Source organism: Alligator sinensis, unplaced genomic scaffold (genome assembly GCF_000455745.1).
Source record: "Alligator sinensis unplaced genomic scaffold, ASM45574v1 scaffold861_1, whole genome shotgun sequence".
NCBI classification, from domain to species: domain Eukaryota; kingdom Metazoa; phylum Chordata; order Crocodylia; family Alligatoridae; genus Alligator; species Alligator sinensis.
In genome coordinates, this window is record NW_005842153.1 from 2,035,676 (window position 1) to 2,049,964 (window position 14,289).

General features: G+C 43.7%; 1 protein-coding gene and 1 pseudogene across 1 annotated transcript in view; one reads left to right on the plus strand and one right to left on the minus strand.

Moving 5' to 3' along the window:
- The window catches only part of ALPK1 (alpha kinase 1), a 115,970-nt gene that overhangs the window by 93,382 nt on the left and 8,299 nt on the right, over positions 1–14,289 (plus strand). The window lies entirely within an intron of this gene.
- On the minus strand, positions 1,024–1,208 carry LOC112550580 (annotated as a pseudogene).

Sequence of the window (14,289 nt, forward strand, 5' to 3'; positions counted from 1 at the left end):
ACATGTGTTAACAGACTGTAGCAGGCTTGGACCAAAAGAGGGCTTGAGCCTGCCCATCGTGGTGGGCTGACCCTGCCTCCTGCAGTTCCCTAGGGTTTTCTCCCTCTAATTCTCCTGCCATGCCTTGATGAAATCTGGATCTCTTGAGAGGTTGCCTGTAAATCTGAAGGGGAGGGGCAATAATCTGGTGTTACTAAACTAACTAGATTCTGCAGTTAGTTCATCTAGCCAACTCTGTCTCTCTCCATTTCTTTCTCCTCCTAATTTGCCTCTTGTGGATTCTGTACCTCAGCAGCCTATACAGTGGCTTGTGGGCCTTAATTGTGACCTCCCCCCTCCCCCCTAGCAAAACCCATGCCTCATGAGAGTCGATCTCAATTTTGTGGGGCCTCCCAGCCAAGTCAGTAAGTTCCACCCCTTGGGCTCTCATCCCTTTGTCCAGGCGTAAGCCTTTTTGGCCTTGGCTCCCTTTTCTCTAGCAAAGGCTCTTGGCTCTGGCCCATTGTTTTGGGCCTCAGCCCAGAGTATACCCTTGCCCTATGCAAGGCTCAAAATGCAAAATGCCTTGCAGGCACTATGCTGTGTGGCCTCCAAACTACCCCTTAACGGACACTCCCAAGCCACCAGTCAATAACACCCAAAACTCAACTGAAGTCTTTGATTCACCTGAGTACACAAAAAAAAGAAAAAGAAAAGAGGGAGAAAAATATGTATATACAAATACACACGCATGTGTGTGTGTGTGTGTGTGTGTGTGTGTGTGTGTGTGTGTGTGTGTGTGTGTGTGTGCATAAAAATATTATGTCTCAGGCCAAATCAGTTCTGTATTCTATTGACTGAGCAGAGCTCAATCATTCAAGTCTGTGTGGCACTACCACTGGCAAATATCCTACCTCCTAGGCTTCAGATACTCCCAGATCCATGGTAGGCATCCTAATGTGCAAGCCCCAAGCCAGGAGGCCTTGGAGTTCAGATGCCCCCTAGTCTTGCTTGCTTCTAACCAAAAGGGCAAAGGAGCTCTCTAGAGGAAATGCCCGAGGGGAGTCCCCCATCACCATAAATTGTATAGCCAAGATCCTCACATTAGAGGCATTATAGACTCTCTCAGGGGTCAACCTGCCCACAGTGCAAGGGACAGGCCTTCACCCTCAACTACACTGAGTCATTCAAGGCCAAGAAGAAGGGTATCTCCCCTGCCAGGTCAGTAAAACCACCTGGGCCAAAACCATCATCATGGTATCCCCACTGGGTAAACTAAAATAGCCTATAAACATACCCCTTAGCCCACCAGTGTACTCAGCAGCCAGAAGAGGGTGAGAGTGGCCTACTAACAGTCCCTCCTTCTTCTGGAAGCCTATTTCCCTCTCCTTGGCATGGACTTATCCACTTCACCAGGGACAACTACTTCTCTCTGACATCCAGGGCCTCACTGAGGTCATTTACATGTTACTTCCCCTCTTTTTCCCCTAGGGAAGCTTTTTGTGCTGGCCCAGCCCTTCCCCTATTGGGCTCTATGCTGCTGCTGACACACAGGTGTTGTTCCTCTTTCATTCAGCTGTTTCTCTGGCCTTCCACCAGTTACTAAAGGCAAGTCCACAGCTTTGGAGCTGTCCCTACTGGCTCCACATTTTTCCCATCAGCTGGAAGTACTCAGCTCCCACTGAGTTTGGATACCCTTTCAGGGCAGCCTATCATCAGCCCACTGATCTCCCCTATTGGCAGGAGTCCTCCTGCTGTGGTTCCCCACCCCCTTCGTATTATGGGAATTTTCCTAGGCTCAGCCCCTTTCCCTTTTACTAAGTTCACCTTATCCAAGTGCCATCTTGTTCTGGCCACAGAAGTGCTGCCCTTAAAGGGGCCTCATGGTCTTCTCAGTCCATCTTCTCAGTCCATCTTGGCTACAGGAGTGGCCAAGATGCCCCCTGGTGGTCATGTGGCTCCTAGATCGGACTTTAATATTGCCCATCCCCAATTGCTCACCCACCGTGTCTTGTTTTTATTGAAAGGTGGGTAAGGGAGGCCGCCCACAGGCCTTAGATTGAGCCTTAATCAGGTCTATTCCCACAGCAAATCTCTCCTGGGACCCACTAGTCTAAATCCCAGCCTTTTAACTGATAGGTCATTCTCAGCCTGGCTATGCCCCTGCAGGGTACCTGTATAGCCTTAAGGGCAAATTTTGTGGCTCTGTTCCTCCTCTACACCACATCCCAAGCCTCACAGGTGTTACCCTAAAGATGTTACCTTCACACACTTGGCCCTCAGACTTCTGGCCCCTCACTCAGCCTTTCCTTTGAGCTTCCAGGCCCCCTGGTTCCATGTTTGACCCCCTTTTGGGCTCCCGGACCCTTGGCCCCAAGCACAACACTTCTCTTTGGGCTCCAGACCCCTAGTCCTATGTGCAGCCCCTCTCTCTGGGCTCCCAGTGTGGCTCACAGCCCCGTATACCCCAGTGCCTTGCTACACTCCCTTCCTTAGAAACAGGACGTATGTCCCCTGTTACACAGATCCATGCAAGACTCTTCATGTGAGTAAAGTCACTTCTACATCTAAAGTGTCTGAAAGATCTGTTCCAAGTTGGCAATCCCATGTTACCACTTTGTGGGCCAGCTGAATACAGCTTGTTACATATATCTGTTGGAATTAATAAAATTGTGTAACAGTATATTCAAATAGCACAAAGGGGCCACATCTACATGTGCACTTTATTAGTAGACTAATTAGATGAGGAGTAAAACTTCACTGTCTCCACATGTGATGCTATTAAGCTGCAGTAACTAATTAATCCTGCCATAACTGGATAGTGGACCAGCCACCTAGCCACACAGCTCCACATTTTCAGCACTCTCATCCCCCAGCCAGGCCCTCTGTCACCCTCCACTGATACCCAGAGCCCAGGGCAGAGCATAGCAGGAGCAGCCCTGGGATAAACTGCTCTACACCAGCTCAAATTGCTCCTGTCCGAGGCGCACATGTAGACGCTGCACCCGGGACTAGTTTACTCTGGTTCAAACTGCTCTGGAGTTTACTACTTCACATTAATTGCACATGTAAATGCACCCAGCATGGCCAAATGTGTGTTCAGAATCAGCTATTTTATTTTAGCTATTTGCGTTTAACTCTATTAATGATTTTTCACCAACTGGTGTAAATGTCTCAGGTGTCTAGATATAAGAAGCACTAAAGATGTAACTTCTTCTCTGTGTATACTTTCTTATGGAAGATTTTTAAAAGTGTTTTAAAATACTCATTAATCTTGACTAATTGTCATGGAGCAAATCCTACAGCCTTTGTACAGGCTAAAAACTACCAAAAGAAGCCAGAGTAAGGACTGCTGGGATTGGGGTTTTTCCAGAGTAAGGACTGCTGGGATTGGTCTGAGCTTGTTAATATGCCCATGGGAGACTAAAAATACCTACCATCAGGAGTGCTCCAAATTTAGGGGCTGTCTTGTAACCCCTATTAAGATAAGCAGCCCCTTTGAATGAGGGGAGTGACTTGTTTGAGTTACAGGTTTACAGGGGCAGGCTCTTTTCCAGTACACTCAGGTATACACTAAGTGATACTAAAATAGTATAGGTTTCCCTTGCTTTATGCTGTACATGTGGTTCTGGAAAATGGCACATAACTCAAATTCACATAAAGGGAACCCACTTTACAATGTAACAAATAGGGATATGTTCCAAGACCTTGCCTGTACTGACCGCAGACACATTTCTACCACTTACAAACGTGGCATTGCACTACTCCCGGGGCAGCTGCAGCTCCAAAAACATGGGCACCAGCTGCCCTGAGCAGTGGCTGTAGGTGCTGCTGCCGGGTGGCTTCATGGCTCCCAGCTCCCAGGGTGCCATGCTGACAGGGCCAGACTGGGCCAGGTTGCAGAGGCAAGTGTTGTGGCCTGGCCTGGGCACCACCACCTGGCTCAGCCCCTTCAAATAAGTTTTTCTTTCTCCACTCCCAGAATGCACCACAAAAAGCAGCTGACTGCAGGCTTCCACTACACCGATCGTATAAGAGTGAATTTACCTCGCATATAATTAATTTGTGGTATAAAAAGGTCATCACATAAGAGTGAATTCATACATACAGAACCCACATAAAGTGAGGGAAACCTGTATAACTAAAAGAGCTGTTTTGGGATTCCAATTAGGTGGAAGAGCATCCCCTGCTATTCTCAACACCCAGAGATTTATTCTGATCTTTCTTCATTAACACCCAGAGATTTATTCTAATCTTTCTTCATTATATGGTCAAACTGTTTCCTGGAGCCAGTGGGCAGAAGACAGAAACTTTGTTTAACTATCCACTCAGGCACTGGGGGGAGAGGGGTTGTGATATCCTGTTGGCAGCAAGCAAAACATTTTGAAGATATTGTGCCTCACAGGTATAGCTCATGTCGTAGTGAGTGTCTACACAAGATGCTTTATTGCACAGCAGACAAATTTGCTGCACAGTAAAGCATCAGCGTCTATTCCTGCTCAGCAAGTAGGGTACAATAGACTAATTTACTGTACTGCCAGATAGGCCTGTCAGATACAAGTAGTATCCAGTAGTGCAGTAAATTACTGTGCTTAAACACATGTGTAGACAGTGCTGTTAGTTTACCTTGGCTCAAACTGAGCTGGAGTATATTCAGTCGCATTAATTGTATGTATAGATGTGCCCAGTATCTCCAAGGGGTTGAGCTTGATGTCTAATGTGCCATTAGAGCCCAATGTGCTCCTCCGGCACAGCTTCTCCTTTCTCCCTTAACATTATCGTATTGCTGATAGCTTGAGAACCACCTCATCTGTAATCCTTGTCATGGGAAAGGCATTCCCGTGTCTCTCTACTCTGTTCCCATCTATTTCCAAATCCACTCTGAGATAAGATCTTTGCTTATAGATCCTGCTTTCCCTTTCCTTTAATTTTTCAAAATATCTTTATATTTAACTCCATAAAATGATGCTGTCAGATTCCCTACATGCTCTATCAATAGTTTTGCAGAATATAGAAGGTTATACAAAAATATAATACTGTTGCCTTTCTGATTGCAAAAATAAGCTGAAGAAAAATAGCCTAGACAGCCTGGAACAGCAATTCTAAGCAAGAAGGAAAACTGCCCTTATCCAGTTGAGCAGTTCACTATGAAGTGTAATGATGACTAAAAGAATGTGTTTTTCAGGTAACATAGGCAGGTAATTGAACTTATTGCAATTGTGGAGGTAAATTAGGCAACTGCACATGCATGTGGTCAAACAAACAAGTGTCAGAGACAGAAGATAGTTCCCACCCAAATGTTTCCCATTGAGTAATGGTGAATGCATTAGTAACTTACCAGTTAGTATCTTGATCCACCTCCCTTTAAAGACAGAGAAAGGGAGTTCAGTGCTTTGCTTTGACTTCTAAAGGCTTAGCTATGATATCAGGGTCATATTCTGGCCATCCTTTGTATAAGCCTTCCATTCTCATCCGTGGGAGATCTGCTGCTGATTGCTGATAGTTTCATTCAATATGTAATGCAGCCCTCTGCTCTGATGGGTTTGATGTCCCAGCATTCTGGGGCACAGTTACGCACAAAACTGTTTTAAAAATAAAAACCTGTGATAAAATATGTAGACAGCAGGAGCTAGGTGGACGGGAGGTCTGTCTGTCAGTATAAGTTGTGTGAATGAAGCAGAAGTGCCTGGGAATATTCTGAGCCTCAGGAAATATAAGTACATATTAACCACACAACAGCCCTCTCCACCCCCCCACCCAAGCTACTCCCCTGCCCCCCTTATCGCTTGCTGTGATGTTCTCTCCCACTCTCAAATATTTTATTTAATTGGACCCACACTTCCAGGACTTTCCTTGGAGTTTTTACCTGTTTTCTGGCTGTACCGGGAATGTCTTGCTATGCATAGCCATACAGTTGCTGCTTTGAACATTTCCTTATATTTCGTACATTTTAGCTGCATGTTTTCTTGTTGTTCACAGTTTGATGCTATACAAAAAAATACACTCCAGAACCTCTGATTTTTAACATTCCCACTCCCTGAATGTCCTCTGGCATGTCTGCTGTCCACAGGCTTCAATAGTGTTCACCTGGCATAGAAGCAGCTGCCGCAGTTTACTTTTTATGAAACAATCTTTTGTTTTTTTAGATCAAAGCCTGTAATTCATGGACATGACCTTCTAGGACTTTTGTGAGCTACCACCTGGAGAACTGGAAAGCAGCAAATGCAGAGTTATGTCATTCCCTTCCCAGAAATCCACTGGGGAAGTATTCAAGTGCTGGAAAATGTCAGCCTCTGGCTGAACCAGATATCTGTTTTCTTAAGTTTCCCTATTGGTCCAGTTTCCCCAGCGGTAGTGGGTGCATCAGTACAGTGTACCCTCCAGGGCTTACACCAGTGGTCACCCATGAAAAATAAACAAGTTATTTATATGGAAGAAAAAAAAGGCATCTACCAATGGTAAATTACAGTGTCTGCTATGCACAGATATATGTTCTCAACCGCATAGCATGGTTTTGCTAAGGCCAGCTTCATCCTTCATGTAACTCCACAGACATGTGTGGGTGCCTTTGGCTCCATGTGAGCCTGCAAGACTATGTGACATAGTCTGACTGGCTGAAGAGTGTCAAATCTTGGAGCATACTGAGATAAAATATTGTAGTGTAGTTGGAGTGTCCAGGATTGGTCTGAGCTGTAGAATAACTAGCTGTTTTATTCTCCAATTCCTATTGAAGCTTTATGCTGTCAAAATGGAGTTTGGAAAGCAGCTCATACCCTTCTGGTGTCATATGCTATAGATGAGAGGGCTTTACTATGGCAGTAATGCTTTGCTATGGCAGTAATGCTTGTAATGCAGACAAGCCTTAAGAATATAGTTGAACTAAGATAAGTGCTTTAAAAACATGTCAGGCCAATACAACTTAACTGATACACTGTAAAATCCTAATGCGAGCCAGACACATTGTATTTTAATATGATAGCTCATGAAGATGAACCCTAAGCTCTATCTTAATTCCACTGCCTAGGTAACACTTGGGAGAAATGTTGTCTGTGTTAGAGTTTCAACATTCCTCTCACTTCCTCCTCACTTCTCACTTCACAATACACAGCTTTGGGTCTTGCCCTCCCTCACTCCCTTGATCCTCTAGACTAGTGGTTCTTAGCCTTTTTTGTACCAGGGCCCCTTTGTAAACATCAGTGGCCAGTCCCGACCCAGTGCCCCTCACTCCTGCCCCGCTGTGTCCCATCACCAGGCCCCAGCACCCCAGTGTTTAGGGGGGGGATGTATGGAGGGCATGGCAGGGGGGCCCCAAGCAGCCCCTCACCGGCTTGAACTCTCCCAGCCTGCAAGGGAAAATCCAGTTTCCCATGTTTTTCTCCTTTAAAGGAGAATCCATTTTTAAAATTTGTTCATGACCCTTTCATATATTCTTGAGACCCACTTTTGGGTCGCGAGGCAAGGGTTGAGAAACGCTGCTCTAGACTATGGAAAATGAGTTGCCATTCCTGGTACTTCAGAAGAAAAGCAGGGAGAGGGGAAAGGCAAAGGAAGAACTTCCAAGCCTTTTTTTAAACATCAAAATGAAGGGAGAAAAAGGCACAACAAGCCCAATGGTTTTAAAACCCTTTTCAGATCATCCTGAATTAAATCAGAATGTGCCTTGAGATGAAAAAAGTACTTAAAGTGGTTATATTAAAATACGCAAACACCTCTGAACATATTGGCTACATCACCTCTAAAATACTGATATTCTGAGAGAAAAGACATATGATCCTATAGCCCCTGAATGTTGTTTTCCTGGAGCACTGACCAGAAAACACTGCGGGTCTCTTTCTATGATGATGCCAAACACAGTAGGTTTGGGTACATTCAGTCCCATAATGGGCTTGGCTGTCAAGTGGCTTGACTTGCCGCTTAACCAAGTTAATTTGGTTCTCTGTGGATTAGTTTCCCAATCTATAAAGTGAAGATAATAAAAACCAATGTACCTATTTCATAAGGGGCTGACAAATGTTTGTGTACAATGCTCTGAAGATGCAAAGTACATTGTATAGTGACTGCTAAGTGATACTACTGTTAATGTTCCCCTTGTATCTGGAGACCAGCTAATGGCCCCAATCCTTCAAATTATTTCATGTGGCAGGATCTTGTGCCTATGTGGGACCCCATTAACTTCACTGGCGCTCCTTCTCTGTGCAGGAGTGAGGGTCCCCCTACAGGAACAGTGTGTAGGACTAAGCCGAACATCATTGCTGCTCTGGGATTGGCCTTTCCGGATAGACTAAAATCATAAGCTTTGTCTTTCCAAAGAATCTGCCAGCACAGCCAACCACTTTTGCTGAAGTTCCAGAACTGTGTGAATGAATGGTGGTTATTTTTCCTGTAGTTAAGTGTATTTTTAGTAGAACAAAGTTGTTGTTTTTTTAAACAAACCTAAATATGTCTTAAAGTTCCAGTTTCCTGCACCAGAAAGGCATCTGTTTGACACAGGGTTTGTTTCAGAAGATTTTTTTTGTTTGAACTGGAGGGGGAAGAAAAGTGAGTACTAAAGTTCCATAAAGAGATGGATCTCCAATACAAAGTTAGGCTTAACAAAACCATCAGCTTTTGTTTCTTCAGCCAGCAGAGATTTTAGGCTTTTTGTTGCTGCTTTTTAGTGCTGCTATTGTTTTCAAGGTGATGTTTGTACTAAGTTGTTTGGATATACAGATGCCCTATAACTGCACACAGCAGTGGAAACTAGGTGTAAAGAGTGGGAAGTTAGAAAAAAAATTAAATCTCTTTATTATGGTGCATAAACCTTCAGTGCTGGGGAGCCATGCAGCTGCGCAGCAAGAAAAATGCGTTCAAAAATATAATGCAAGTGTGAATAATCCTTTCTAAAATGCTGCTTGCAGACTGCTCCAGCTTTGTCAGGTGAACTTGAACTGGGCCATCAGATTTGCTCTCATTCCCATTGCACGCTGTCTATCACCCCAGGGCATTCACCATCTTGACTGTTGTTAAAAGAGAGCAAACAATCCATCATTGAGCCCGGGAGTCACTTTCTTATAGAAAAGTAAAATCGGCATGTGACAGTACACTCAGCTCAAATGTTTCGCAGATTAAAATGATACATGAAAACTCACGTGTTACTGGGAAGATTAAGTCAGTTATCTTGTTCCACAGCCAATAAAGAAGAGTGTTGCCTGCAATAGTAAAATACTGGATTTAACTAAGTGATCAAAACTGCATGTTCGTAGCTTGGTGTGGGTAAAAAAATACAGCCATTGAATTTAAAGAAAAAGGAGAGTAAGATTTAAGAAATTAATAAGCTGGAAAATGTTGTTTTAAAGCCTCATTGAAGGACACTAGCTAGCGTTTGCTTTTTTTTTAATTGTCTCAAAGATGATTTGAAAAGTGTCCTATCAAATTGCAAGCAACCAACCCTAGTTTTAAAGTGCATCCAGACTACAATAAGCAAAGGGTTTTTTTTCCTCATTCAAATAAAAGGAATATGCATATATATTTAAACTACCATCAGTCTGAAGATCCTTCTTGAACAGTGGCACCAGTAGCTGGCTGTTATTGCATGTGTTTTTCAATATTGAAAAGAACTAAATTCACAGTCATTAAGCTACTATTCTTTTTAGTTTACAAACAGTTTCTAAGGAGTAGTACTAAGATGAATCATCAGCTTGTCTGCTTTTTAGTTAAAATAAATATCATGGGGTTTGATTCAGCAAGAACTTCTGGGACTAATCTTCTGGGAATAACTTTCCAGCACAGGTCCATAAATTTAGGAGCAAAACAATACTTTATAGTTACAGGCTGAGATTGTTTTGCTGACTTAGAATAACCTAAGATTTGTCATTCAAGGAACTCAATAGCCTTCATAGAAATTAAGATGACATCTCTAAGAGATGATCTCTTCACACTGGCAAGGCAAGTGTTTATTAATGTCACTTCCATTTCGCATATAGGAAATACGAGCAGCAGAAAGTCTAAATGACAGTTTGGATATATGAACAATTTACTGTAGAGAAAAGGGGATCAGGCTTCCTACATGTCAGTTGCTCTGTGCTGACTGCTAGGGCTGTGTGAAATTTTGCCAGCCGTTTCGTTTCAACACTGTTTTGAGTCATTTCGAGCTCGAAATGGTGAAATCGAAATGAAATGAAGGACTTTGAAACAGCCTTGAAACAAAACGAGACTAGTCGAAACGTTTCAAAACTTTCAAAGCAGCCAGGAGCCAGGTGGTGGGAGATGGGGACAACCAGGGCTGTGCTCCTAGTGACTCCAGGCTCAGCCAGGCAGAGAGCTTAGCCCTGGCTCTCCCCGCCCCCCGTGGCTGGGGTGGAAAGCCAATCACAGCGCAGGGAAAGGGAATCTAGCACTGGGGAGGTGAACTAAGCAATCAGGCTCAGTTCCCTTCCCTGGTCCCAGACGGCAGTACCGGCTTCCCTCCCTCATCTGGCAGGCAGATATGGTGCCCTCTGATCCGGGAGGACTGGCACAGCCCTGGCAGCCCTCCCGGGTTTGGGCCCCAATCTGCCTGCCAGATGAGAGAGGCTGTTTCAAGTTTCCTCATTATAGCAAATGGGTGAAACATCGAAACAGCATCGAAACAGCCTCACTGTTTCGACAAAGCAAAATGGAACAGCTGTTTTGACTCAAAATGAAATTCGAAACAAAATGCTGTTCCAGCGAAACCTCAAAACTCTAGTCAAAACAGAACAGAGCCATTTTGCACAGCCCTACTGACTGCCCACATTCATTCTCGTATGCCACTATGTAACTTAGCTGCCAGAGAAAAACAAAATATCCTGAGTTAGCTTCCTCTTACCCCTGTATGCACACAGGAAGTTGCCACAGAGCAGCTGACAAATGCCTTATCCCCTTTTATCCTGCAGTAAATGGTGTGTACAGAGGCAACACAGGTCACTTGAGTGCTGTGGGCAGCAGCTGCCCATCAGCATTATCAGTGGCTGTGCTACCAGAGGCATGGCAGTCAGGCCAGCAGCTCAGCTGCTGCTGTTTTTGCCCCATGAAGTAATCTTTCTGAGGAATGATGTTATAGGGAAACTTCAGATGTTGTGAGGAAGAAAACCTGACTCCTTTTCATTGAGAGTTTTGTGAAATCATAGCATCATAGGAAAGTAGGACTAGGGGGGACCACACAAGATTATCTAGTCCAGCCCCCTGCTCTTGAAAATTGGCAAGGATAGAGATTCCATGGTTTTCTAAATAGCCTGTTCCAATGATTGACCACCCTCATAGTCAGGAAGTTCCTACTAATCTCCAACCTACATTTCCTCTGATGTAGCTTGAGGCTATTTTTCCTAGCCTTGTCCCCTACTGCCACAAAGAAAGCCTATTTCTGTCCTCTCAAGACTGTCCTTCAGGCATTTGAAGACTGTTTTTAAATCCCTAATCAGTCTCTTCTCCAGACTATATAACTCTAGTTCTTTCAGCTTTTCCTCATAAGGCTTGCTTCCCAAGCCCCTAATCTCTTTTGTTGCTCAGTGCTGGACTCACTGCAATCTAGTCACATCCTTCTTGAAGTGCAGGGTCCAAACTGAACACAGTACTCCAGGTGAGACCTCAGTAATGCTGAATAAGGTGGAAAAATAATTTCTTTTAATTTGCAAGTGAAAACTCCTGTTAGTACAACTCAGTATGCCATTGCCTATTTTAGCAACAAGAGCGTACTGTTGGCTTATATTCAGTTTACGGTCTACTGTAAATCCCAGGCTCTTCTCTGCCTAGTAAGTCATTCTCCAGTCTGTATTTGTGCATGTGATTATTCCATCCAAGGGCAGGACTTCGCATTTCTCCTTGTTGAACGTCACCTGATTGACTGCAGACCATTTCTCCAGCCTATCCAGGTCATTCTGGATGCCAACCCTGCCCTCCAGAGTATCTGCAACTCCACCCAACTTGGTGTCATCCACAAATTTACTAAACATGCACTCAATCCCATTATCCAAATCATTAATGAAGATGTTGAACAGTACCAAATTCAGGACAAACCCCAGTGAACCCCACTTGATACTTCCACCCAATTAGACATTGAGCCATTGATGACTACCCATTAAGCACAATGATCCAACCAGTTATGTATCCACTTTAGAGTACTTTCATCTAGTCTGTATTTCTGTAGCTTGTTACTGAGAATTTTGTGGGAGATGGTGTCAAGGTATATCACATCCAGTACTCTCCCCCATCTACAAAGCCTGTCACCTTATCATAGAAAGAAATCAGGTTGGTCAGGCATGACTTGCTCTTGGCAAATCCATTCTGGCTGTTCCTGATCACCTTGTTCTCCTCTAGGTGCTCCCTAATAGATTCCCTGAGGTCCCTCTCCAAGATCTTTTCAAGTACTGAGGTCATGCTGACTGGTGTGTAGTACCCTGGCTCCTACTTCTTCCCTTTGTTAAAGATGGGCACTATATTTGCCCTTTTCCAGTCATCTGAGACCTCACCTGACCTCCACAAGTTCTCAAAGAGGACAACAAATGGCTCCAAAATTACTCAGACAACTAATAATTTTTCCATCTGTTTATCAGAAAAGAAGGGACGATGCAGCAAAAGGACCTGTGCTCCCCTTAATTTAAACACCACCTCAACTTCTTGCCTTATCATGAAATCATATAGGAATCCATTTGTGAAGGGGTGGGGAATGAATTAGATCTCAGCAGCAAAACACTGCTGCCTACTGGTGTGAAAGCACAGCAGGTCCAGCCAAGCCTACCTTAAACAACCCCTGTGTGGCCTCTCCAAGCCCTGTGGCTCACTCCAACAGTGGGAAGGCCTGCTCCTTAACAGAACTTCTGGATGTTTCTAAAGGATTGCTGAAGTACAGGAGAAACACTCAAAACCATGTCCCCTCCAGAATTTGAAGAGCTTCAAGGGGCGTGCCCTGGCCTCAGCACAGTATGGATACTGCTCACTGAATGACTGGTCTTAGCTGCCGGTTGAGTTCATGTTATTTAGATAAGTCTCCTGTGGGTGCCTTTATGGTCAGTTTTCTATTTACAGGAAGAGAAGGAGAAAGACAATAATGTAAATTAATCGTGGCAGGACCAGGCCCAGAAGAGTCAGAAAAGGCAGATCTAAGAGCAAAACCAAAGAGCGATTCTGCTGAAGTTTCCCTTCATTTCCATCTCAATCTCTCCTGTTTCAACAAAGAGCGCCAGCATCTGTAATACACTACATCTTGATTTAATTTATTTTGCCTTCTAATTCCTTAGATTATTACATCCCATGTCTGACTAACCAAAGAAGGTGAGATTATAGCTTTGAAATAATTCTCAGTGATTGGACAGGAATGTCATATGAATCAAGGGCAGAATTTTGCCCCAGCTGAACATTTTGACATGTCACCTTTGAGGGTGATTCTGTCATAACTTACTGTACAGCACATGCTGTCTGCTGGTTTGTGGTTTTTAAGTATATTTATTGCTGTACATGTGCTGTTCTGTTCATCTACCCAAAGCAAGTAAAATAAGAGGGGAGCTGTGAGGGCTGTGGCACAGCTGATCCACCTCAAGCCTGGTAGTAATTTGCTGCTTGTGTAGACAAGTACCAGATTTCCATGCCCATCATAAACAAGGAGGAGTTAGGAAGAAATCATAGCTGACCTCTTTCTTGTGTTGCTGCCCCAAATATTACCCCTTAAAATAGAAAAGGGAAGAAAGTGTAATACTTCATGAAATGCTACAGTAAAACCTTCAGGGAGGTGCTCGATAGCACACACAGAGTTCTTCCGGGTCACATAGCCTGACTTTTTGCCATTAAAAATCATAGAGAAATAAGGTCTTTAAGAGATCATTTAGTCTGATTCTCCCTGCTAAAGGTAAGATCATTCCTGTATAAATCACTGCAAACAAACATTTGTCCAACCTGCAGTTAAAAGCTTCCAACCACTTCCACACTGTCTGTAGGAAATCTGTCCCAGTGAAACCATCCTCATGGTTTGAAAGTTCTTCCTAATATCAAGTCTAAATTTCCCTTGTTTCCATTTAAGCAAAGATATTAAGAAAATGTTAACTTTTTTTACTGCTTTTTAAATCTCATTTCAACCCATCCTTTTATCCTGAACTATTTTTAAACTGGAATAACATTTATAATACAGCCCACAAACATTTCTTTTTTATGGATTACAGTTAAGGTTCTTGTTTTAAATTTAATACCTATTGTAGCAGACAGTCACTGGGCTACTAATAAGTTTCCCCATTGACCATACTTACTCAGCCTAGGGCTATATTGTACATGTTGGGCACTCCATATGCCTCATCACCTGGTGAGATGAGACTCTCAGCTTTCATC